This window comes from Danio rerio, chromosome 17 (genome assembly GCF_052040795.2).
Source record: "Danio rerio strain M-AB ecotype USA chromosome 17, GRCz13ab, whole genome shotgun sequence".
NCBI lineage: Eukaryota > Metazoa > Chordata > Actinopteri > Cypriniformes > Danionidae > Danio > Danio rerio.
The window spans coordinates 10,476,868-10,503,183 of record NC_141037.1 but is presented as its reverse complement, the minus strand read 5'-3'; the positions used below and the strand labels follow the sequence as shown (position 1 = coordinate 10,503,183).

The window sequence follows — 26,316 nt, the reverse complement described above, 5'->3', positions numbered from 1 at the left end:
ACATCCAAATGTTCTCCTGTATTAAACAGCAACCTGCCATGCTGTTATCGCAACACATCCTCGCACCCGTCGTCTGCAAGCAAATTTAGCAAAACACTGTGCCTCCAGCAGTTATTTCCTTCTTTTCAGCTTGCACTGCGATGGCTGTGTTGTTACATGCATCACATTGTAATTACAGCTCAAACACGGTGTCTGTATACAGACCAAAATTGTAATACACAGCTCGGTTAATCAAAATGGGATTTTTAATAATAAAAGCAACGCTGAATGAGTTTACAGCTTAAAAAAATATTGAGACAAAAATCAGCTAATTTAAAAATAATAATAATAATAATAATAATTATTATTATTATAATTATTATTATTATCATCATCAGCATAATCATAATAAGCATAATAATAATAATAATTAATATTACTACTACTACTACTACTATTAATAACAATAATAATAATAAAAATGTGTAAAATTATTATTATTATTATTATTATTATTATTATTATTATCATACTTTTAATAATAATTAATATACTAATACAGATAATAAATAATAATCTCATCATCGTCATCATCCTCATCCTTATTATTAGTAGTATTATTATATTTCAATCTTATTAGAGTTATATTTAATAATAATAAAACAACAACAACAATAATAATAATTATAATAGCAAAAAATAAATAATAATAATAATATTAATAATAAAGTAATAAATTATTATTATTATTATTATTATAAATTTTTTACTATTATTATAAAAGTTACATGTAATAAAATTATAAGTAGTATTATTACTACTACTACTACTACTAATATTAATAATAATAATAATATGAATATGAATAATATAATAATAACATTGATGATGACTATGATGATGATGATGATGATGATGATAATAAAACAATTATTATAAAATATATTTTAATAATAATAATAATAATAATAATAATAACAATAAAAATAAAATAATAATAATAATAACCATTATTATTATTTTTCTTATTTCTATTATTATTGTTATAAAATGTATATGTAATAAAATATTATTATTATTATTATTATTATTATTATTATTATTATTATTATTATTATTATTACTATTACAATTATCATCATCATCATCATCATCATCATCATTATTATTTTTATTATTATTATTATTATTATTAATACTGATACTAATAATATTTAAAATAATAACACTAGTAATTATAATACTATTAATAATAGTAGTAGTACTAGTAATATTAATAATAATAATAATAATAATAATAATAATAATAAAAGGTAGTTAAATATGATTATTATTATTATTATTATTATTAATAATAATAATTCTTATTCTTATTATAATTATAATTAATATTTTACTGAATATTATATTAAACACTATAATCAGTGTTCACATTTTTCAATATACCTAAATTAATCGAAACATTAATTTAAAAAAATGAAAATAATGGTAGTCATTTTAATATAGCCAATAGCTTGAAAACAATCAGCCAGATTGCCTACGTGAAAATGCATATAATTTAATATACATACTTCAATAGAGTTAACATAAATACAAATAATAAATAAATAAATGAGCAGCATTTGAATTCTTTTTCAAATGGACTGTCCCTTTAAACACTGCATGCAAACACAATGTTACTCTCATATTAAAGTTCCATACACACTGTAAACATACATTCAAAACTTCAACTAATGCTGTATTAAAAGACGTTCATGTCACATTGCTACACATGAAAATATGACATTGAGCACAAAACTGTTGCCTCACAGCAAGAAAGTCGCTGGTTCGAGTCCTGGCTGGGCCAGTTAGCAATTCCGTGTAAAGTTTGCATGTTCTCCCTGTGTTGGTGTGTGTTTCCTCCGGGTGCTCCGGTTTCCCCCACAGTCCAAAGATATGCGCATATAGGTAAATTGGGTTAACAAAATTGGATACAGTGTATAAGTTTGTGTGTATAAGAGTGTGTATGTGTGTTTTTCAATACTGGGTTGCAGCTGGAAGGGCATCAACTGCGTAAAACTAAGGCTGGAATAGTTGGTGGTTCATTCCACAGTGGAAACCCCTTATAAATAAGGCCAAATGAATGAGCGCACAGATCTCTAATGCCATGTTCTACGGTATTATGAAATGTGTAAAATGACACACTGGACCTGAAGCCATGATTCAGATGACAAATGCCAGCAGTCTGAGGGTTTTCCCCATCAGCTCCTGAGAGAGATGTTTGCATTGCCTGCACCGCAATTACCCAGCATGCAGCGTTCAGGCAGATTATACAGCATCTCGGCGAGTGGCTGAATGAGCTCTGACTTCACATTTTTATTTGTGTTCTCTGCTTTAACCTCATTTACAGTAAGAGAAGGAGGTCAGAGGCTGTATTACTCCACATCAACATACAGTTGAACAGTTGAAGTTAGAATTATTAGCCTTCCTGTGATTTGTTTTTCTTTTTCAGATATTTCCCAAATGCTGTTTAACAGAGCAAGGACATTTTCACAGTATTTCCTTTAACATTTTTTCTTCAGGAGAAAGTCTTATTTGTTTTATTTTGGCTAGGATAAAAGCATTTTTTTTTTAAACCATTTTAAGGTCAATACTATTAGCCCCCTAAAGCAATATTTTTATTCAGAACTCATTTTACTTCTGTTACACAAAATGGGGAAATATAAAGGGGGGCTAATAATTCTGGATGCCTAATAATTCTGACTTCAACTAAATGCACAAAATCATATGCAGATCTCAGCCAGATGTCAGAGGAGAATGGCCAGACTGATTCCAGCTGATAGAAAGGCAACAGTAACTCAAATAACCACTCGTTACAGCTAAGGTATGCAGAGGAGCATCTCTGAACGCGTACAACCTTGAGGCAGATGGGCTACAGCAGCAGAGGACCACACCAAGTGCCACTCCTGTCAGCTAAGAACAGGAAACTAAAGCTACAATTCACACAGGTTCAGCAAAATTGGACAATAGAAGATGTTGCCTGGTCTCGATTTCGGGTCAGAATTTGGTATCAACAACATGAAAGCATGGATCCATAAAGCCTTGAATCAACAGTTCAGCCTGGTGGTGGTGGTGTAGGGATGCATCGTTCCCAATACTTGGATCGGATATCAGTTCGATATTTTTGCTGGATCGGGTATCGGCTAGCTGACACGATCCAAAACCGATCCTGCGCATGTGCTATATTCTGTCTAATTTATAAGCCAACAAAAGCCACCGGATGCGCAGAAACGACGTGCGCCGCTCCGTAAAATTATTCTCATAATGAGTTTATGTTCTCTATTCCTTCCGACTGAGTTTATTTTTTCGAGGTGAATGTGTTATGTGCTGATAATAGTTTGTAAGGCCTGGCTCATTGTGGTCAAACTAGTTGGTTAAATTAATAAAAGTGAAGCTGACGGCCCGGCGCATATAACATTAACAGAAAATGATTTAGCCTAATATAGGCTACTCTAAAACTGTGAATATTACACAGTCATTTTATTAATATTAATATTTTATTTAACAGACCTTTTTTGTCAGTTTGTGCACTCAAGCATATAAGCAGACATTGTTTTGAACCTCACCTCAAATATTCTTGTTTATTTTGTAGATAACTGACCAACAAATATAGACTAAAATAACCATCAAATTATACCAAACGAAATTAGTTTCAAAAAGAAAAATTTTCAGACAAAAAATAATTGTTCAGACTTGCTTTCACTTTCTCCATCTCACTCGCGGAGAGTTTAGGCGAGGGAATATTTATAAAACTCGCCTCAGAGAGTTTAGTTTAGCTTGCTTCAAACCTGCAGGAAAATATCAGGCTTTGCTAAAAGGCAGGTTATTTCACCAACGATTAGAGCCAGTAGTGGTAGCCTATTGCAGATTTCAAAGAACAATCCTAATATTAAAAAAGGAAACATAAGCTGGACCACAACAGATTGGATCAATGTCATAACGAATGCTCAAATAATGTAGCCTGCAGATTATAGCAAGCATCATGTTTTAGTTAGATTGTGCCATCTATCATATACAATACAATATAAATTATTTTTGCTAAAGAAGATATATTATTTGTGCACCAGAACTATTGAAACTGTATTAGGTTTAAAAAAATAAATAAATTTAAAAAATGGCATAGTATCAGGATCGGATCTGTATTGATCGATACTTAGAATTTTGGTATCGGGATCGGATCAGTTCCAAAACAATGGTATCAGTGCATCCCCATGGTGGTGTAATGGTGTGGAGGATATTTTCTTGGCACACTTTAGGCCCATTAGTACCAATTGAGCATCGTGTCAACACCACAGCCTACCTGAGTATCTTTCTGACCATGTCCATTTCTTTATGACCACAGTGTTCCCATCTTCTGATGGCTACTTACAGCACGATAACACACCATGTCATAAAGCGCGAATCATCTCAGACTGGTTTTCCGAACATGACAATGAGTTCACTGTCCTCAAATAGCCTCCACAGTCACCAGATGTCAATCCAATAGGGCACGTTAGGGATGTCTTGGAACAGGAGATTCACATCATGGATGTGCAGCCCACAAATCTGCAGCAACTGCGTGATGCTATCATATCAATATGGACCAAAATCCCTCAGGAATATTCTCAGTACCTTGTTGAGTCTATGTCAGGAAGGATTAAGGTAGTTTTAAAGGCAAAAGGAGGTATAACCCAGTACTAGCATGGTGTACCTAATAAAGTGTCCAGCGAGTGTATTAAATAAATGAAATTATATCATTAAACTCGAATTCCTGACAATGCAAGGCTTTCCAACCGCATGAAAGTCAAGTAAACTTTACCCAAATCCCCTGTTGAGTATGAAGTAAACAAACACAACAAACAAGCATGTGTGGACTAAGGAGAACAGCACTGCGCACAATAAAGACTCGACCTCTTAAATCAATCTCTCTGTTTTTCAACCATAAATAATGCTTTCAATCATACATCTTTCCCTTACTCCAGCATCCTCTTACGACGATTATCACGAACGCACTAATGTACAGGAAGCAGAATTGCATCTTCTCTTTCCCTCAAGTCTCGCTGGACGCCATGAAAGATGCTCGGAGCTGTCAGCCAATCAGCAGACGGCCTCTCACACAAGTGTTTTCCTGTTGCTGCTCTCAGCGCCTGAGGGCTTTCCAACACTCTTCACGCAAGAAGCAGAATCCAATAAAAAGCTGACAACTGACTGAAAGCTATATGCAAAGGGCAGCATTAGCTTTATGAAACCTACAGTAGCGATGGAGAAAAATACTCTGCACCACCTTTATTTTCTATCCTCAGAGTGTGTACTAATTCCCTGAAAAAAAACCCTGCCCGGCAGATTCGCTTTCCTCAAAGGCGATCATAGGAGCGAACCAAGCACTCGCAGGTACTTTGCAGTCTGTCAGGGAAAGCTCCACCTCGGGGCCACTGATGAGAGCCCAGGCCCCGGTTGTTGAATTCAGCATTAGGGCCAGCCGTGATAGTCCGAGGATGGATTCGAGAGCAGACGGAGAGGTCGGATATGCCCCATGTCTTTGCTACTCAAACAAGCTGGACATTTTTTTTATTGAATACAAGATAACATCACTGCCTTGAAGAGAAAATACAATAATCAATAATCAATTGAACATAATTAAAAATAATTAACATAAATTAAACATAATGCTATCCCAAAGAGATTTAACGTGAGTGAACAAGCTGGACATCTGCGCAGGCTGGCCTGTACTTCAGGGAGCAACATACGGCTCTTCTGCTTGCACTGCTACTGCTGATTGCGGGTGTGTGCGTGTACATGTACAAGTGTGTGTGAATGTCTGAGGGGCTCTCGGAGGAAATGCAATCAGTTACAGATTATAGACAACATGACACAGCATTTGCGATGCATTTAATGTGCGTGGCATCAAGCATTTCGGAGAGAAATTGAGACCAACAAAAAAAATGGCCGACAGAAGTTGATTTTATGGGTTTAATTGGATGAAAAGGATCCAAAAGTGAGGGGGGTTTACAGAAATGCCATATGTGAGAACTTTTTGGATTCTCCAAAAAGGCTTTCAGTGGACATTTGTGAATCAAATGCTTAAAAAGAACTTATAAATCCATCGTTTGCACAATGGGAAGTTTCCAAGAATGTTAAAAGCGCAGCGCTACCCTGAAATCTGACATCATAGATATACAGGAATGGTACTGAGGGACCAGGCTTGGGTAATGAGATCTGTTACTCATTCATTCAGAGCAGGTAAGACTTGATTAAATTAACGATTTTTATAATATTTAGTTGTCTTGATTGTAGGGTTGTGAAAAGTATTAAGTTTGGTACCAATAGGTACTAAATGCTTGGGTAATGAGAACTGGTTCACATTCGGAGGCGGTTCATTCATTCATTCATTCATTTTCTTTTCGGTGTAGTCCCTTCATTAATTAGTGGGTTGCCACAATGGAATGAACCGCCACATTATCCAGCACATTTCTTTCGCAGTGGATGCCCTTCCAGCCGCAACCCATCACTGGAAACCTCCACACACAATCATTCACACACATACACTACGGACAATTTAGCTTACCCAATTCACCTGTACCACATGTCTTTGCACTTGTGGGGGAAACCAGAGCACCCGGAGGAAACCCATGTAACACTAGGAGAACATGCAAACTCCACACAGAAATGCCAACAAACCCAGCCGGGGCTCAAAGTCGTGACCTTCTTGCTGTGAGGCCATTGTGCTACTCACTGCGCACTGTCAGAGGAGGTTCATTCATTCTTAATACTACAACTGAAAGATTTTGATAAAATGTATTTGTCTTGATTGTAGGATTGTCAACAGTATCAGGTTTGATACCAAATAGTCCTAAATAGGGTTGTGCGATTAATAGAAATTGAATTGCAAATCTGAAACATTGCGATTAGCTAATTGTAAGAGGCTGTGATGTGAAATATATATGTATTACTTAATATTCCCTGCCCAGAGCAAAGGCCGTATGTGTGCGATTGTCTTACTCACCAATCGAGTAAGCACACTTTTCTTCTGCCCAATCAGAGTTACTCAATCGAACTATGCGAAACGGCCACAATAAAAATAAATAAATAAATAACTAAAACATACAGAAAAGAGCAAACAATTTGGATAATGGCATCTGCTGCTTCAGAAGCATTAATAGATTAATTAACATCTAAGAAAAACAGGACATCGATAATACGGGAATATTTTGGTTTCAATTCACAGACACCAAACAAAAACGTGATTTTTAAGAGCTGTCACAGAAATGTTGCCACGGCTTACAGATTATCACTGCATGAAACCACCAATGCCAATAAAGTATTAAGTATTAAGTGTAGTGTAGAAACAACCTGACAACCCCTAGTACTGAGACTTTGACTACTGCAGAGGAATGCAACAGCACTCAAGAAAAAACCCCCAGCAAAAATCTAGTTTAATATTATTTTTCACACCCCAGCAGCTTTGGTCATGTCAGCAGAAAAGCAGTTTCAGAGGACTGAGTAATTACTTTTTGATGTAAGATTATGAAAACAAACAATAAAGCGAACGGAGTCAATTTCTCGCCTTCGGAACATTTCATCAGCGACCGAGAACAAAGTCCGCAAAGTTAGCGCACGCCAAAAAACGGTGCAGTCAATTTAGAGAGCTTCCGTTTGATGCATTGCCAGCGAGTGTTTCTTCAGCAAACATGCGCCGCAGAAGCCCAAAAGACTTTTAAGAAAACTTTCATTTTTTTTTTTTGCTCTTTACTTTGTTATTCATCTCTTTTAACATTTTATTCTACTCCCAGGAAACAAACTCTGCACGTTCTGGTGGAGCACTTGAGTAAAGCAGTGCGCAAACGCTCGCGTGTCTCCATATATGAATACATTAGAGCGGGTGATTGTCAGGCGCTGCTGCCGGATTCCTCCCTGTGGTCCCGCAAGGCTCTGAGAGAAGAGAAGGAAAAAGCTCGCACTATTGTTAACCTCTTATCAGGCAGTTGCTAACACTCTAAATTGTTTCCCCCTCAGCAGAGGTTTGGCAAGAACGCCTTTCTCTTCCCCTCCATCACTCCCTCCATCTGTCTGCATGCCGAATTCCCTCCGAGTTAAACAGGTTGCAGGAACGCGTCCCTGAACGCTGCCTTATATAATTAATCAAACTCTCCGAGAGGATATCGATGCGATTCACATCTAAAATTCTCCAGGCAGAGTTTGGCCTGAAAGCAACACAACACAGCAGAGCGAGAAAGAGAGAGAATGAGAGATGGTGCAGGTGCTGCAGCGCAACCTGAAATCTGACATTATGGATATACGGGATGGGTACTGAGGGACCAGGCTTGGGTGAGGAGAACTGGTTCTCATTTAGAGCCGGTCCTTTTACTTTTAATGCTGGAACTGAACGATTTTTAAAACATTTAGTTGTTTTGATTGTAGGGTTTACAAAAATATCGAGTATGTTACCAATCAGTGCTGAAATTTTATACGTCTATTTCCCGCTAGCATTTGAACGCTGTTGAGCATGTTCTTAAGCAGCCCTGATTGGCCGACATTGTTCACATGATCAGCAGATATGACTTGTGATTGGCCATGAAGGTTTACCACTCTTGCAAGAAGAGATAGACTGACACTGGAGCGTTTCAAAGACACATCAATCAGCTTATTTTAGGCCCACACGAAATCTGCACGCGCAGAATTCTGCAGATTTTCCACAGATTTTTAGCCCATAATTAATTCTGTTTATTTACTTAAGTAATTCTAAGTTTATTCTGTTTTTAAATTCATTACAGTAATATTATTGACTAATATGAAAATGTTTATCTGATTTATGTACAATGCAGTTTGTAAAGTAAAATTTTCTGTCTTTTAGTAGAGGTATAATATGAGAGACTTTGTTTACCAAATAAAGTGAATCTAATTGGATTTGCATTGTAAACATTAAATAAAAGTTAAATAAAAATAAAAAATAAAAGTAAATAAAAGATATAATTTTCTATTTTACATATTGTTTTAGTTATGATGCTCCCAAAATAATTCAGCAGAAATCCGCAGATTTTTACCAAAATTCTCCGCAGAAATAGCAAAAGATGTCCGCAGATTCCGTCTGGCCCTGAGCTGACATACGAGTGATCTGCTGATGGATCAGCATGGCTTTGAAAAGCTCCAGTGTCAGTGAAGTGTTCGAAGTCATATCTGTTGAGCATGTGAACAAGATGGCCAATCAGTACTGTTTGAAAATGTGCTCCAATGTTAGCGTAAAAGGACCGTTTAAAAAAATTCAGTACCAATTGATACCGAACTCTGTCATTTTGAGGGCCGTCTATAATGACTGTGAACACCATTTTGACTGTTCATATATCTGCAGAAATACCACAGCACATAAAATTACAGAGAAATATTGTGATTTTATTTTATTGTATTGCTTTATCTTTTATTATAGCTATATATATTTAAAATGTCTAATTATACATTTTAATTGTTATGTTAACACATTTGATTAATTTAATTTCATCTATATTTATTTATATAAATATATGTAATTGCGATGTCTGACTAAATTGACTCTTAATCAGTTTTTTTTTTAATAAATTGGAATTAAATTGGTATAAATATTTTTTTAACTTATAAGCTTTTAGTCTAAATCAGTTAAACAACTCACTGACAGAGGATATTCATTCGTTTATTTTCTTTTCAGCTTAGTCCCTTTAATGGAGCGGATGCCCTTTAAGCTGCAGCTCATCACTGGGAAACATCCATACACATTCATTTACACACCTAATTTAGCAATTTAGTCTATACCCAATTCGCCTGTACCGCATGTCTTTGGATTTGTTGGGAAAACTGGAGCACAGGGTGGAAACCCACGTGAACACTGGGAGAACATTTAAACTCCACACAGAAATGCCAACTAACTTAACCGAGGGTCAAACCAGCGATCTTCTTGCTGTGAGGCAAACATACTACCTACTGCACCACCATGCACCCCCAGGATAAATTAGAGGGGTTTAATTTAACTATCCTGCACTCTCAGATATAAAAGTAAAAACCACTGGGCATTGGGGCAGTACCTTTTCAAAAGGTACTTTTTTTTGTCAGGTCCTTAAAGGTGCATATTAATGCATAAAAAAGTACAAATCTGTAGCTCATACCTTAACTTTTGAATAATACCGTTTCCTAAACACTATTGATAGCTAGTGTAAATAATAAAATAATAAAATAATAGTGTAAAATAATAAATCAATAATTATTTATATCATAAATAATTAATATTACAACAATTATAACAAATGGTGAAATGGGTATTTAAGTATTAATTTATTCTCTCCAAAGATTTTTTAAATTAGGTTATATCTTATATAACTATATTTTTATGAAATTATAAAAGCTTTTTTATCATGTTAGGATTTTATAGTGTTTGTATAATGATAATTTATGTTGTTGTTGGGTCTGTTGCAACGTAATTTCATTCTGCATTACAATTTTACTGTGATGTTTTAAATGACAAAGTAAAAGAAACTGAAACTGACTTAAAAGTACAAAAGATTATGAACCTTTATTTCTGAGAGTGTGAATCAGTTAATTGGAGAGGGGTCTGTCTGCAGACCTGGTGCAGCACAATCTGGGCTGCATCCAATGCTTTTTAATGGGCTTACCTAACCCCACCCCAAACCCTACCCGTCACAGTGACGTCACTAGCTCCATTTGAGTCCATTGTGTCTGACATTGCATCGCTGAGTGATGCAGTCTCAGCTTGCATCATAAAGGCTGCATCCAGATACTATTGGTTAATTGAGTGATTCACATACAGAATCAGTTAGAGTTGATCAATTTAAACTCATAAGTTAGTCATCTGAATCCATTAAATAACTCACTCATCCACTCACTCAATCAGTTGGGGTGGTTGACTTTAAATACTATATATCATAATATTATACTGTATACAGTTAAAGTCAGAATTATTAGCCCCCTGTTTATTTTTTTTTCCCAATTTCTGTTCAATGGAGAGACGATTTTTTCCACACATTTCTAAACATAATAGTTTTATTAACTCTTTTCTAATCACTGATTTATTTTATCTTTGCCATGATGACAGTAAATATTATTTAACTAGATATTTTTCAAGACACTTCCATACAGCTTAAAGTGACATTTAAAGGCTTAACTAGGTTAATAAGGTTAACTAGGCAGGTTGGGGTAATTAGGCAAGTTATTGTAGAATGATGGTTTGTTCTGTAGACTATCGAAACAAATATAGCTTAAAGGGGCTAATAATATTGACTTTAAAATGCTGTTTAAAAAATGTAAAACTGTTTTTATTTTAGCCGAAATAACACAAATAAGACTTTTTTCAGAAGAAAAAAATATTATCAGACATACTGTGAAAATTTCCTTGCTCTGTTCAACATCATTTGGGAAATATTTAAAAAGGAAAAATTCAAAGGGGGGCTAATAGTTTTGACTTCAACTGTATATTATTAATAATAATATAACACAATCTAACAGGGTGTATTTACTATTAGATAACTAGTCAATAATATTAAAACAATCATGTATTTCTCAGTCTGAATCAGCTGCATGACTCTTCCCCATACTGAATCAGTCAAAGTGGCTCTTAATTCACTGACTCACTGAACAGAACGATTCTTTAAAGGCATCATTAAAGAAAAATGGAAAATAGCCTTTAGTCTCTGCCATTCTAACAATTCTAAAATAGCACTGGGCCAATAAATCATTTGATACCTTCTCAAAACATCTTCCTTAATTTATCGCAAAAGAGCCATTTTAACACATAATCCATAATTACTATAGATATTATTTGAAGTATTTGAACAAAACTGATTTATTAAACAAACACAATTATTAAATCGTATTATATAACAGCGCACTGATTATTTCTTAAGGCGACAGTGGTTAGCACCTCACCGCAAGAAGGTTGCGGATCTGAGTCCCAGCCGGGCATTTCTGTGTGTAATTTGCATGTTCTCCCCGTGTTGTTGTGGCTTTCCTCCAGGTGCTCCGGTTTCCTCCACAGTCCAAAGACATGCAGCATAGGTGAATTAAATAAACTAGATTGGCCGTAGAGTAAGTGCGTGAATGAGTGTGTATGGATGTTTCCCAGTACTGGGCTGCAGCTGGAAGGGCATCCACTGTGTAAAAGATATGCTGGATAAATTGGCGGTTCATTCTGCTGTGGCAACCCCTGATGAATAAAGGGACTGAGCTAAAAGAAATTGAATGAATGAATGATTATTTTTAAAATGTTGACATTAATTATAAATGAATTGAAAAAGAAAGCCCCATAAATCAATAATCATCGATTCCGCCTCTCTATCTGTTGTATTTCCCATTAAAACCCGCATCTCTGTTTGAACACCAGCTATGCTATGTAACTCAACCCAGTAACCCAGTTAGTAAACATTCAGTAGTGACGTGCTTTCGGACTGGAGCTGGTGGCTTGCAGTGTAAACACAGCATGCGACGTCTCACATCACTGTGTACTCGATACTCTGATTGGCACGTTCACCGTTGGTTTCCTGCTTACAAACTGTGAACTTCCTGTTCACAGAAGGTTTTTCTTTTTTTCCCTATTATTTCCTCTCTCTCTAGTTCTGCCAGTTGGTGCTGTTTTGACAAAACACGACTAATGAAACTGTAAGCATCCCTCTGGTACTGCTCCTCCTTTCTGGGATAGCAAATTAATTTTTCCTCTGTACTGATTAAAAATTTACCCGCCACACAGAGCCGAGCAACAGCGGAATATGCAAATCTCCTCAAATTTCACCACTTATCTCCATATCAAAATGTTCCAGAGATGTACATTTCACACGTTAAGCTCCCATGCTGAGATGAAAAATTTTATAGGCGCAAATACCAGCATCTTTTAGACTCCCGTGTATATCAAAGAGCAACATTTATATCTGACAGAGCGCCGGATGGCCTTGTACTGCCAAATCAGATGTAGAGGAAAAAAAAAAATCTAAATCAAACAGAAGTAGTTTATCCCACACCCGCACACACACTCAAGTGCAGGACAGAGAGGGGTCTCTTGTTGTTTGGCAGCATTGACATTTGTACAATGAAGCGCAGAGGACGTGTTTCTTTAGCATGTGCGCTGCTGTCGTTCCTGCAGAGCCGCTATCACTGGTTATAAAGTCAGACTGAGCTCACCGCAGCGCCGATACTGCAACAAAAACACAGCCGCTCGAGAGCCCGCTTATACAAGGAACAACAAACGCTTCTGAAAAACAACTTAACCCTCTGAAGATGTGCTTGACATTCAACACTTCTAAAAATGATCTGGGTTAAATGTGAGTTTAGCTCATTGAAAAGCATTAGATGCACACACACACAAACACACACACACACGCATCTATCTACTTCAGCTGTCTTCGTTTCCTTTTACAAATCTTATTCTAAAGGAGTTATTAAAAACCTAAAAAATGAAACAATTGTGTGTATATATAGTATACAATCCATAATTGCTCTAAAATTAGGGGTGTTTGTTGTTAGCTTCCATTCACATTCGAATCACATTTGTAGTTTGGTTGGGTCGACATTAGGATCACACCCAGTTCAAATTTGGTTAACATTTATAGTTAGGTTTGGTTGGCATTCGGTTCACATTTTATTGTTCAACACAGTACACATTTGATTCACAATCATTTTACATTTATAGTTTGGGTTGGTTGACATTATGCCTAGTTCAGACTGCGTGATTTTAGCCCCGATTTTGGCTCGCCGACAGGTTTTGAGAAATCGCCAACAAATGCCTGAAATCACAGGCAAATCGCTGCTCGTGCACGTGAGTGACAATCACACAGTATGAACGATCAAAGACGCGATCTGAGAGAATCGCCGATGAGTCGCCGATGCCTGTGAGATATTTGGCGTGCTAAATATCTGGAGCTGTCGGCGATTCAAATCATGCCGTGTGAATTGAGTTTTGACTGAAAATAACATCAGTGATCGCCTACAGCCAATGAGAGAGCAGCTTTCACTTGTGTGTGCGTGTGTGTATACCTGCTGCAGGCCAGCGAGAGGCTGGGGGAGAAGTTAAAAGCGCTCTTTTTCGGTTTATTTGGACCCACGAAATGGAGAAAAAACTAGTGGAGGTTTGACAGGACTCAGGAGCAACTGTGTCTGTTTGACATTTCATACAAAAAGAAATTAGTTTATTATCAACGTTGAGGAGAAATGGCTAATTCCCTTTAAACCCAGGTGAGCAAACATGTACATGTTCTATCCCATTAAAGGCTTCTTTCTCATTATGTAGTTAATAACAAAAGAGATACTACATGTTTTTGGCTGTGAGACGTAGTTTGGACGAAGTTGTCGGCGATTCTCCCTATAGTAAAGTCATGCAATGTGAATGTCCATGTCGTGACGAAACGCTAGCCCAGATAGTCATGCAGTGTGAAAACATCTGTGACACGACTAGTTTGAAAATCATGCAGTCTGAACTCGGCATTAGATTTACATTCAGTTCACATTTGAATCACATTTGTAGTTCTGCTCAGTTCGCATTTGGTTCAAATTCAGTTTGTTTTCATTAACATTAGATTCACATTTCGTTAACATTCATAGTTTGGTTCAGTTCTTTGTTTTTGGTTCGGATTACTTTTGGTTCACATTCATTTCACATTTGTAGTTGGGTTCAGGTGACATTCGATTCACATTCAGTTTAAATTTGGTTAACATTTATAGTTTGGTTCAGTTCGCATTTGGTTCACATTCAGTTCACATTTTTTGTTCAATACAGTACACATTTGGTTTACATTCGTTTCAAATTTGTAGTTTGCTTTGGTTGACATTAGGTTCGCATTTTAATCACATTTATAGTTCTGTTCAGTTCGCATTTGGTTCACATTCACTTTGTTTTCATTGACATTAGATTTACATTTGTTTAACATTTATAGTTTGGTTCGGTTCGCATTTGGTTCACTTTCAGTTCACATTGTTTGTTCAAAACAATACACATTTGGTTTACATATGTTTCACATTTGTAGTTTGCTTTGGCTGACATTAGGTTCACATTCAGTTCACATTCAAATCACATTTGTAGTTCTGTTCAGTTGCATTTGGTTCACATTTAGTTTGCTTTCACTGGCATTAGCTTCACATTCGGTTAACATTTATAGTTTGGTTCGGTTCGCATTTGTTTCACATTTAGTTATTTTTTTTTAATAGGGTACACATTTTGTTCACATTCGTTCCACAATTGTAGTTTGGTTCGGTTCCCATTCAGTTTGTTTTCATTGACATTAGTTTACCATTCAGTTCACATTTGGTTACTATTTAGTTTTGTTTAGTTCGCATTCGGTTCCCATACAGTTAACATTCAGTTCACATTTGGTTACTATTTATAGTTTTGTTTAGTTCGCATTTGGTTCACATACAGTTAACATTTAGTTCACATTTGTAGTTTGCTTGGGTTCACATTTAGTTCACATTTGTAGTTCAATTCAGGTCACATAAGCAGTTTGGTACGGTTCGCATTTAATTTACATTCAGTTTACATGGGTAGTTCAGTTTTGATAGCACGTTATACTGTTTTTATATGTTGTACATCAAAAACAATGTGGTGTGCAGGGCTGAATACACAAGTGCATAAGACAGTATATTCTTTAACATATTAGAACTAGCAGAGACCTTACACAAATAAATCAAAACAGGACCAGAATTCCTGTCACAAACATAATCTAAGATCTGCAGCAAAGACGCACATTTTCAACATCTGTTTTAAACTTAAATGGGCAACATCACATTTTTTCATGGTTGCATCTTGTGACCTCATGTCCAGTTTTTGGTTGATTGATTACATGTCTTTGATTGATTTGATTGATTAATTACATGTCTTTACATGTATTAAATGTCAGAGATGCATCTTTGCGAGGGTTTCAGTCTGCTTGTTTGGTGCACACTAAAAACCGGAAGACAGCATTCACACGTATTCAAATAAAATCGCACTAACAGAGTTTGTTATAAACTAGCCAAACCTAACAAGAGAGAACACAATGTCAAAGAATGAAAGTCCAAATCACAACTAAAACAATAATTGCAAAGAAGTTTTTTTGGTACATTTGAAAGCAAATTGAAAGACATTTAATTTCTTCTAAATTAAAGTGTTTACAGTAAAATTGTTTTTTTTTTTTTTTTACTTTTGCATGCAAATTATATCATAACAATCTTTGTTCACATCAATCCCCAGAAACAACAACAATATGCTGTATTATGCATGCCAGCCCACCATTTTCACAAATTCATATTTTTGTAATTTGCTTAAAGAAAATATAGTCTTGAAGAAAATTGTTCTTCTAAAGTTAGCATTTTATACACCCAATACTTCCAAGTAGTTATTTCAATAAATGGCCAAAAAAAAATTTTTTTTTAATTATTTGTCTTGTAAACACCATCTTATGGGAAAATGTTTAAATGTTTCCAGCATTAAACATTTATTCAATGGCATGCCAAGCTTAACTTAAAAAAAGTGAATCATACCAACTACACAGTGATTGAAGTGTGCGCTGATTTTACTGATAGATATTATTTGTCTTGATTACATAATATGCAGGCACATTTCCCATTCTCCACAAAGAATGAAGCTTTATTCTTACCAGCTACTTTATTTTATTATATTTTATTACCAGAAATCTTATAAAATACCACCACAAATCTAGTTAGCAGTAATAATCATGCAAACCGTGCTATGGCTCTTTTACTAGAATGTAAAAAGTGTGCCTTGTAAAAAAGTTCTAATAAAAAGAAAAAACACCCTACACTTTACATAAAATGAAAAACTTGTGACATTTATACCAGCATGCGGTGCAATTATGAGAATAATGCAAGCGCAAAACCTTTATAATAGTTTGAAAAATTATTCCGACAGCTAAAAGATCCAAGATCTTATTAAAGTACTTCTGAAATTAAATTATGAAACAATGCTTTTTATAGAGAGAGAGAGACGAAGAAAAAAAACACACGACTTCAATCACCTTCCTTTTTAAATCTTGTGGCACCGCACTAATTAATTCTATTGAAATGAGTCTAATTAAATTGGCCTAATAAGAGGCAGCTGACTGCCATCTCTGAGCGCAGACACAAAGCTTGTAATAGTCAGGTTATCTCCGCCGTCCACAGCCACTCCGACATCGCTAAGCCTTGTAAATACAGGCCCCTCTTACACGGGCACCAATATCTCCGGCTCTAGGGGAGACCAGAACATTCCCACAGCCTCGGAGTGTGTGTGTGTGTGTGTGTGTGTGTGTGTGTGTGTGTGTGTGTGTGTGTGTGTGTGTGTGTGTGTGTGTGTGTGTGTTCGCAAGTGTAAAAAAAATAAAAAAGACCAGCTTTTTTTTCAGGTGTACAAGAAGACGAGGAGATTTTCTTTTCTCTGAGAACATATTGTTCATTTTGTTTAATTGATGGGGGAAAATAAATTTCAAGTCCCTCTTTTAGCACCTTGGTTTTCAAAGAGGGGCCCAATTAAGGGTCCTCAGACAAAAGGAGACTTGGAGTGGAAGAGCTCTTCTCTTCCTCCGCGAACACTTTCCCATGACAGAGCGGGAATGCCTTCGCTCTGGAGTCACAGAGGAGCAGTGTGCAGGATTGCTGTTCGAACGGAGAGCGAGAGAAACGCAATCCTTTGTTCTGCTGTGGCAGGATCCCGCTCCGCCGTCGCAGTTTAAACACTCATCTTTCACGACCGCTTCAGTACTGAGAGCGACGTCTAATGCGCTTGCTTTAAAATTCATACAGAGCTGTGTGTGTGCGATTGACTAAACTCACACGTAAAACCCACTAAATGTGTCATATTTGAACATATGAGCCTGAGAATTTCATTTAGAATTCAGAATTTTAGAAACTATTGTATGTGATTGAAACTAGAGACTGAACTAAATGACATATATTTACTAGTTAAACACGTACTACTGTATGTGCTGCATAGACTACAAAAAAACAGCTCTTTTACTCAGTCTTGTTTCTAGTCAAAACATCAACAAAATCTTAAGTCCAAAAGCATTTATAGACAACTGAAAGTTTCATCTTGTTAGTACTGTACTTCAAAACTGGCTTCAAAATCAAAAACCGTAAACATGATGAACTGATAACTGACATGAACTGTGTGAGATTACACTGTGAGCATTAAGGAAAATCAAAAGAAACTGACTTTTAACTCTGTCAGTGACAATAAAATGATCAGGATTATTAGACTATTTTAACTACAAACTTGCTTCGGTACTGAGAGTGACATCTAATGCGCTAGCTTAAAAATTCATACAGTAGTACATGTGTGAGATTGAATAAACCCACTCGTAAAACCCACTAAATGTGTCATATTTCAATATATGAGCCTGATATTTTAATTTTAAATTCAGAATTTTAGAAACCGTTGTAGTTGAATCTAAAGACTGAACTAAATTGCATATATTTACCGTTTAAAAATACTGTAAAATACAGCATGTTCTTGATTTTCCTTAATGCTCACAGTGTAATCTCACAATTCATGTCAGTTGTCAGTTATTCTGCATGGACTACAAAAAATCAGCTCTTTTTCTTAGAGGTTTTGTCATATTTTTAGTCAATACATCAACAAAATCTTAAGTCCAAAAGCATTTATAGACAACTGAAAGTTTCGTCTTGTTAGTACTGTACTTCAAAACTGGCATCAAAATCAAAAACCGTGAACATGCTGAACTCATAACTGACATGAATTGTGTGAGATTACACTGTGAGCATTAAGGAAAATCAAAAGAAACTGACTTTTAATTATTTTCAGTGACTATAAAAGGAGATAGACAGAGTATCATAACTACAAACTAGCTTCATTACTGAGAGTGACATCTAATACGCTTGCTTAAAAACTTCTTACACCAAGCTGTGTGTGCGATTGACTAAACACTTGTAAAACCCAATAAATGTGTCATATTTGAAATATTTGAGCCTGAAAATTTTATTTCGGATTCAGAAATTTTGAAAACATTGTACATAATTGAAACTAAAGACTGAATTAAATTGCATATATTTACTATTTAAAAATATATGTGCTGCACAGCCAACAGAAACAGCTCTTTAACTTAAAGGTTTTGTCTTGTTTCAAGTCAAAACATAAAAAAGAATTATACATGTAGACCAGGGGTCACCAAACTTGTTCCTGGAGGGCCGGTGTCCTGCAAATTTTAGCTCCAACCCTAATCAAACACACCTGAACAAGCTAATCAAGGTTTTACAAGGTATACTTGAAACACCCAGGCAGGTGTGTTGAGGCAAGTTGAAGCTAAACCGTGCAGGGACACTGGCCCTCCAGGACCGAGATTGGTGACCCCTAATGTAGACAACTGAAAATTCTTGATGCTATAATACTTTAAAACTGGCATTGAAAACAAAAACCATGAGCATGCTGAACTGATAACTGACATGCGTTGTGTGAGATTGCCTTGTAAGCATTAAGAAAAATGCAAAGAAACTCCGTCAGTGACTATAAAAGGATCAGGATCAATAGAGTATCACACATCATTAATTTGTTATAAGTTTTAACTACAAACTTCAATGTCTAACTTTATATATGACGTCTAATGCACTTGCTTAAACATTCATATTCAAAGATATGTGTGTGATTGACTAAACTCACACATAAAACCCACAAAATGTGTTAAATTTAAATATATGAGCCTGGGAATTTCATTTCCAATTCTGAGCCAAAATCCTGAAATTGCTTAACATCATGTGATCAAAACTAAAGACTGAAGTAAACGACATCTATACACTATTTAAACATGCTCAAAATACTACAACATGCTGCATAAACAGCAAAAAAAAAAATGCTTTTGTACTTGGAGATGTTGGCTGTGTCCCAAATTGCATACTTATGCACTATTCTACGCCATTTTGTAGTATAAATAGTGTAAGTAGTGTGTTCACATTGAAAACTCTAAAAATAATAAGTGCACTTTAATTACCCGGATGATGCACTCATTCAGCCACTAAAATGAAGTGTGTAATGATGGACACTTCACGCACTCAACGACCGCAGGTTTGCTTACGCAGAGGAAGGGGCGGAGCGATCGGACGCACATGTTGAATAACTTTATTTATTTTGGATGGTGAAAGCAAAATTCTCCTACGAGAGTGATTATAGCGCCTCCCGATGGTGAATGCGGCAATACTCACGGCAGGTATTATTTGATAATTCAGTCGTTTATTTCACTGATTTGGCAACCGTCAAACGTCATCAGGGAAACGGTTTGAATTTCCGCTTAGTAAAAAAAACATTAGTGTGCCATTTGGGACGCCACTACATACACATACAATCCTGTTGAGTGTGTAAGTGCATAAGTACATAGTGCATGAGTGCATAGTGTATAGTGTGCCATTTGGGACGCAGCTGTTGTCTTGTTTCTAGGTCTTATATCCAAAAACATTTATAGACAACTAAAAGTTTTGTATTGTTGCTACTTTAATTTAAAACTGGTATCAAATCAAAAACCATGAACATGGTGAACTGATACCTGACACAAATTGTGTGAGATTACACAGTAAGTATTAGGAAAATCAAGACTTCTTAGCACCGAGACACACCAAGCTGTAACCAAACAACTAGCATTAAAGAAACCCAACTGTGTTATCTCCACACATTGGATCACATCTGGACCAAAAAGCTGTGCGTGAACACACCAAATGAGTAAAAGCCGGCTGAAACGAGAGCTATGCTCTGCACCTGCACAAGAGTATGTGTCTTTCTGCATCGTAGACAGCAGTAGTCTGTTTTTTTTTCCTTTCACAAAGAGAAACTGAACGCGCACAAAGTGTAATAGTCAGGTTATCTCCGCGCACAAAGTGTAAACATAGCAGCATTTAGTACCGGTATCACAGTAATCGCCAATCACCACAGATGGATTCCCTCCTGCAAATATGTCTGATAATCTAATAAGTGAAGTTTATTCATAAACTAATTTCGAGAGGATCACGTGCTTATGATTTATCACGGCCGGTCCCGTATTTGCTAATCACTATCTTCCAATCATATGAGCCCTAAGCTACTATAAATAACCAGAGTTTTCAGCTCATTTTATCTTCGTTTGGAAGGAATCCCCCTCCTCCCCTAATCTCCTCCTTTACATCTAATTGGGCGGCACGGCGGCCCAGTGGTTAGCACTGTGAGCCCCACAGCAAGAACACTGCCGGCCCTGGTCCCTTAGGGCCGGTGGGCGTTTCTGTGAGGAGTTTGTATGTTCTCCCCGTGTCCACATGGGTTTTCCCCAGGTTCTACGGTTTCCTCAGACCATCTAAAGACATTCAACACGTATAACAATCAAGCATTTGTCTAACCCCTCTGTTTCCTTAGCTACTGCAGTCGGGGAGTTCTGAGAACCACCGAGCTCAGGCTCCCCTCTCGCTCTGCCAACGGGAGGAAGCCCCGGGCTCAAGGATCCCTTGAGCTCGGGGCTCTCTCCTGGGACAGCATGCCAAACAAGCTTTAATAAATCATCAGCTAATGCCAAGTTCAGACTGCATGATTTTCAAACTTGTCGTGTCACAGATGTTTTCACACTGCATGACTATCTGTGCTAGCGTTTCGTCGCTGCTTTGTTTACACTGCAAGATGGATCTGTGACAAGGACTGTCACATTGCATGACTTTTCTATAGGAAGAATCGCCGACAAGTTCGTCCAAACTACGTCTCACAGCCAAAAACATGTAGTATGTCTTTTGTTATTAACTACATAATGAGAAAGAAGCCTTTAATGGGGTAGAACATGTACATATTTGCTCACCTAGGTTTAAAGGGAATTAGCCATTTCTCCTTAACGTTGATAATAAACTAATTTCTTTCTGTATGAAACGTCAAACAGACACGGGTGCTCCTGAGTCCTGTCAAACCTGCACTAGTTTTTCTTCCATTTCGTGGGTCCAAATAAACCGAAAAAGATCGCTTTTAACTTCTCCCCCAGCCTCCCGCTAACCTGCAGCAGGTATACACACATGCAAGTAAATGCCGCTCTCTCGTTGGCTGTAGGCGATCGCTGATGTTATTTTCAGTCAAAACTCAATTCACACGGCATGATTTGAATCGCCGACAGCTCCAGATATTTAGCACGCCAAATATCTCGCAGGCGATTCTCTCAGATCGCATCTTTGATAGTTCATACTGTGTGATTGTCACTCACATGCACGAGCAACGATTTGCCTGTGATTTCAGGCATTTGTCGCCGATTTCTCAAAACCTGTCGGCGAGCCAAAATCAGGGCTAAAATTACGCAGTCTGAACTAGGCATAAGTGTGAACTCTCGAATCCATATTGTTTACAAATATTTGAGAAGTATAGACCACTTCAATGTGGTCATGTCATTGGCCCATAAACATTTCCTGCTTGTTATCAAAGTATTTCATAACTGTAACAAGAGGCAATTCAATCATAATTTAATGTAAAAACAGCTATGATAAAATTATTTATCAATATGTGGCTCTTTTTGTTTTATCGAAAGCTATAGAAATTCAAAAAATACAGGAAATACGTTGAGACTTTTGTTTTTGTTTGTCCCTCAAAACAGTCTATAGTGATATTACAGCTGGCCTCATTGTTATTAAAGCCGGCCTCTTATTGACTCTTTTTGGCTTGAATTGTTTACTTGTTATGTCATTACGTCACACTCACACTCTGACTCGTTGCTAAATAACCAATCAGAATGCAGTCTTCAGCAACAGTTAATCCAATTTTATGTCCTGTCAAATCTATTTGCTTATGTCACGGATTTACTTATGCTGAATGCTGACATGTAGGCTAAATATTTAGCTAACATAATTACGGCAATAAAACTTGGGGACTAAACAATATACACAATAACTGATGATTTCGTAAATATTTGGGGTTTCAATAAAAAAAAAACACAACATTAAAGCATTAAAATGTCAGAAAATCTATCAATCCTCACAAAAATAAGTTAACAAACCCGATTTGTTGGCATATTTCATATGATGCACGTTCCGGATTCTTACATTCCTCTGCAAAATCTTTTGCTTGTCTCGTAAATCACTTGATTTGCACAATCTCTATGTGATTGTTTGCTGTAACGTAAATCAGAATAAACAAGCTCATTGTTTAGAAACATTTTGACACCTGGTTAAAGCGCCCATCACTGATCAAAACACACACACACACACGTCGTCCAGTCTACATCCATCATGCCGTTCATCTGAAACGCCGCAGAGCTTTGAAATGTGATTTACTGGATGTGGGATTAACTCCAGCAAAGCAAATATTTGAATGAAACAAATGGCTTAGACAACTGAAAGACATGTGCTTTGAATCATGTTTGAATTATGATAAATTAGATTTCAGCTCCAATAAAACCCTTCAAGGGAGAGCGAGTGAGCGATGCGACTCGGCAGCAGTATCACATTTTGGAAATGTGGTGGTCACCGTGTGAGGTTTTCCCACCCCAGACATGCTCAGTCACTTTAACTAAGTGGATCCCGAATGACCCACTGGTGGACAAAGAACACAAACCAAGAGCTTAAGTATGAGTAGAGACACACATAGGTAAGATATTACTCCAGTGCTCCTGATAGACTTTCACTTGAGCAAAACTACAAAAGTATTTGCCTTCAAACGTACTTAAAGGCGCTCTAAAAAGAAAATTTGGGTATACCTAGGCATAGTGGAATACATAAGAGATCAGTGAATGAAAATAAGCTGCCGTCACACTGCACTTTTCGCCCCATAGACTTTCATTCATATGCAAGCGAATGCAACAGACCGGAAACGCAAGCTTGTGCGACAAGTTTTGCAGTTCGCTGCATTGCAAATTTCAAGCTTGGTGAACTCTGACCCACGGAATTGCATCACGTGACTATGCGAGACCAGTGAAAAATCAAAATATGAGCTGTCTGTACAAATATGTTCGGATCGCTCACTTTTTAAACGTCTAATCATCTTGTTTAATCCCGCCCCTTTTCGCAGCGCTGTACAACAGAATTTTGCATGCTCAGACTCTAGTGTTACTGCAGCATTAGACACCCATTCCTCGTTCTCATGTAAATTACACGAGTCTGAAACCCCAGTGGACAAAAGGCCAGTCAGAACACAAAGCAGACTGTTGCGTGACTCATGAGACAAGCCCTCATCATCTGCAAGTACTTTAGGTCAGGCTTTATGTCATCCAAAGCTAACGAGCAGCAGGAGGAGATCACTAGCCAAAACACTGACTGAAATGTAAAAAGAAAACGACTTCAGACTGATATGTTGCTCTGGTCTCAATAATACCCACCTCAAACTCTGTTGGATAAGCTACAACATTTCCTAGTGAGACAACAATGATCATTTTCCACCCTTAGTTATTTTTAACTAAACAAAACATTTTACCTTTAATATTTATTCTCAATGTGGCCATTTCAATTAAAGGTTTATCTGTAACATTTGCTTTTTCAGTAAAATGTTGTATTGAAAACAGGTTCACGTGAGATTTATTTTACAATGTTGTCTTGGTGCATGAATATAAACTGGCCATATCAGATTTTCTGCATACAGGACCTAGTTTGTGCATCAGAAGTAACACACTTGTAACATTAGCGTACAATATGCGTGCAAAAAGTTTTAATCACTATCCATAAAAAAATAATATACTATATTATATACTATATATAATATATATACTATATATATAATACTGCCAGTGTTTATGCATTAATTCCTATATTGCTTCACATAATATATATATATATATATATATATATGATAAATATATTTGCTGCAATTTGTCACGTGCAGTCACTCGCTGTACTGCAGCAGCAAATGCCACCTTTTCATAAAAAATAAAAAAAAAAAACACTTTTGTGCTTTATGCAATATCCACCTGGTGGCATAAGGAACAACCGCTTTTCCATTATCGGGCTAGTGCAAGCGAATGCCCCCAAATCAAACAACCTGCCCAGGGACGCAATTCCGGAAACCACTGTTAGTCAACTTAGGTCGCAAGTTCCACTGTTATAAACATAGTAAGTGTTTCCCAAATCCATCGTTCCAAACAAACATCCGCAAATTGCGTTGCAAACTTGAATAATTGCAACTATCTCTTAAGAGCTGTAGTTAGAAGCATAGTTCCTGGTTCTGTTCTAGTTATCCTCCCTCTACCCTATAAATTTAGAACTCTCCAATGTTTAAAATTGGAATGATTTTTTTTTTTCAAAATGAAAGCATTAAAGTAATCTCTCTTACGTGTAATTTGCTTTACAATGTATTTTTACAGTTCAGTTTTAGCGATCTTCATATTGACAATTGCGCTCACTTCGTAGTGCACTAAAATCATTGTATAATCCAAATAGTTTACCTAACATTTCAAAACAAGATCATTTGTAAAAAGTGATTTATAAATGGCTAAAATGGCTTTAATTTATTAGTAATATATATGACTTATTTGTTAAAGCTTTTGTTTGTTCAATAAAGTTTAATTTATGTTTTATTATATTCGATTTTTGTATGTTTTATATGTTTATATATACGCACAGATAATGATATGGGTGTTGTGGCAAGTTTCCTGACTGGTGTCTTTTTGCATACCTGGCCAATGCATTTTTTTTTATCCACCCATAAATAAAAATGAACAACGGATATCACAAAATGAGTAAGACTTACTTGAATTGTAGTGAAGTAAAAGTAAAAAGTCCCCTCAAATGGAAATACTATAGTATAAGTTGAGACACAGTTGAAGTCAGAATTATTAGCCCCCCCCCCCCCCCCCCTGATTTTTATTTATTTATTTTTTATATTTCCCAAATCATGTTTAACAGAGCAAGGAAATTTGCACAATATGTCTAATAATATTTTATCTTATTGGAGGAAGTCTTATTTATTTTATTTTGGCTAGAATAAAAACTGTTTTTTTAATTGTTTAAATTAAAAATTGTTTAAAAGACTATTAGCCCATTTAAGCTGTATATAATTTCGATAGTCATCGTTATACAGTAACTTCCCTATTTACCTTAACCTGCCTAATTAACCTAGTTAAGCCTTTCACTTTAAGCTGTATAGATGTGTCATGAAAAAATCTGGTAAAATATTATTTACTGTCATCATGGCAAAGATAAAAAAAAATCAGTATTTAGAAATCAGTTATTATAACTATCATGTTTAGAAATGTGTTAAACAGGAAAAAAAATAAACAGGAGCTCTTATAATTCAGGCAGCCTAATAATTTTGACTTCAACTGTATATGCTACTTACTGTAAGTACAGTAACAAATCCCTTTTACCTCATTACTGTCCACCACTGAAATTACCACAATACTTGTAACATTTCCCCACAAACAAACACTGCTGCTTGTGTGCTTGCAGCCTGTCCCGCAA

At 36.3% G+C, this 26,316-nt stretch overlaps 1 protein-coding gene and 1 long non-coding RNA gene across 7 annotated transcripts in view; one reads left to right on the top strand and one right to left on the bottom strand.

Moving 5' to 3' along the window:
* Positions 1-26,316, bottom strand: part of npas3 (neuronal PAS domain protein 3) — a 609,585-nt gene that overhangs the window by 526,933 nt on the left and 56,336 nt on the right. The gene's annotated exons all lie outside the window — the stretch shown is intronic.
* On the top strand, positions 14,637-21,481 carry LOC147839929 (uncharacterized). Its single transcript, XR_015513050.1, has 3 exons — positions 14,637-15,070; positions 15,149-18,159; positions 18,755-21,481. It is a non-coding gene; the product is annotated as an uncharacterized LOC147839929 (long non-coding RNA).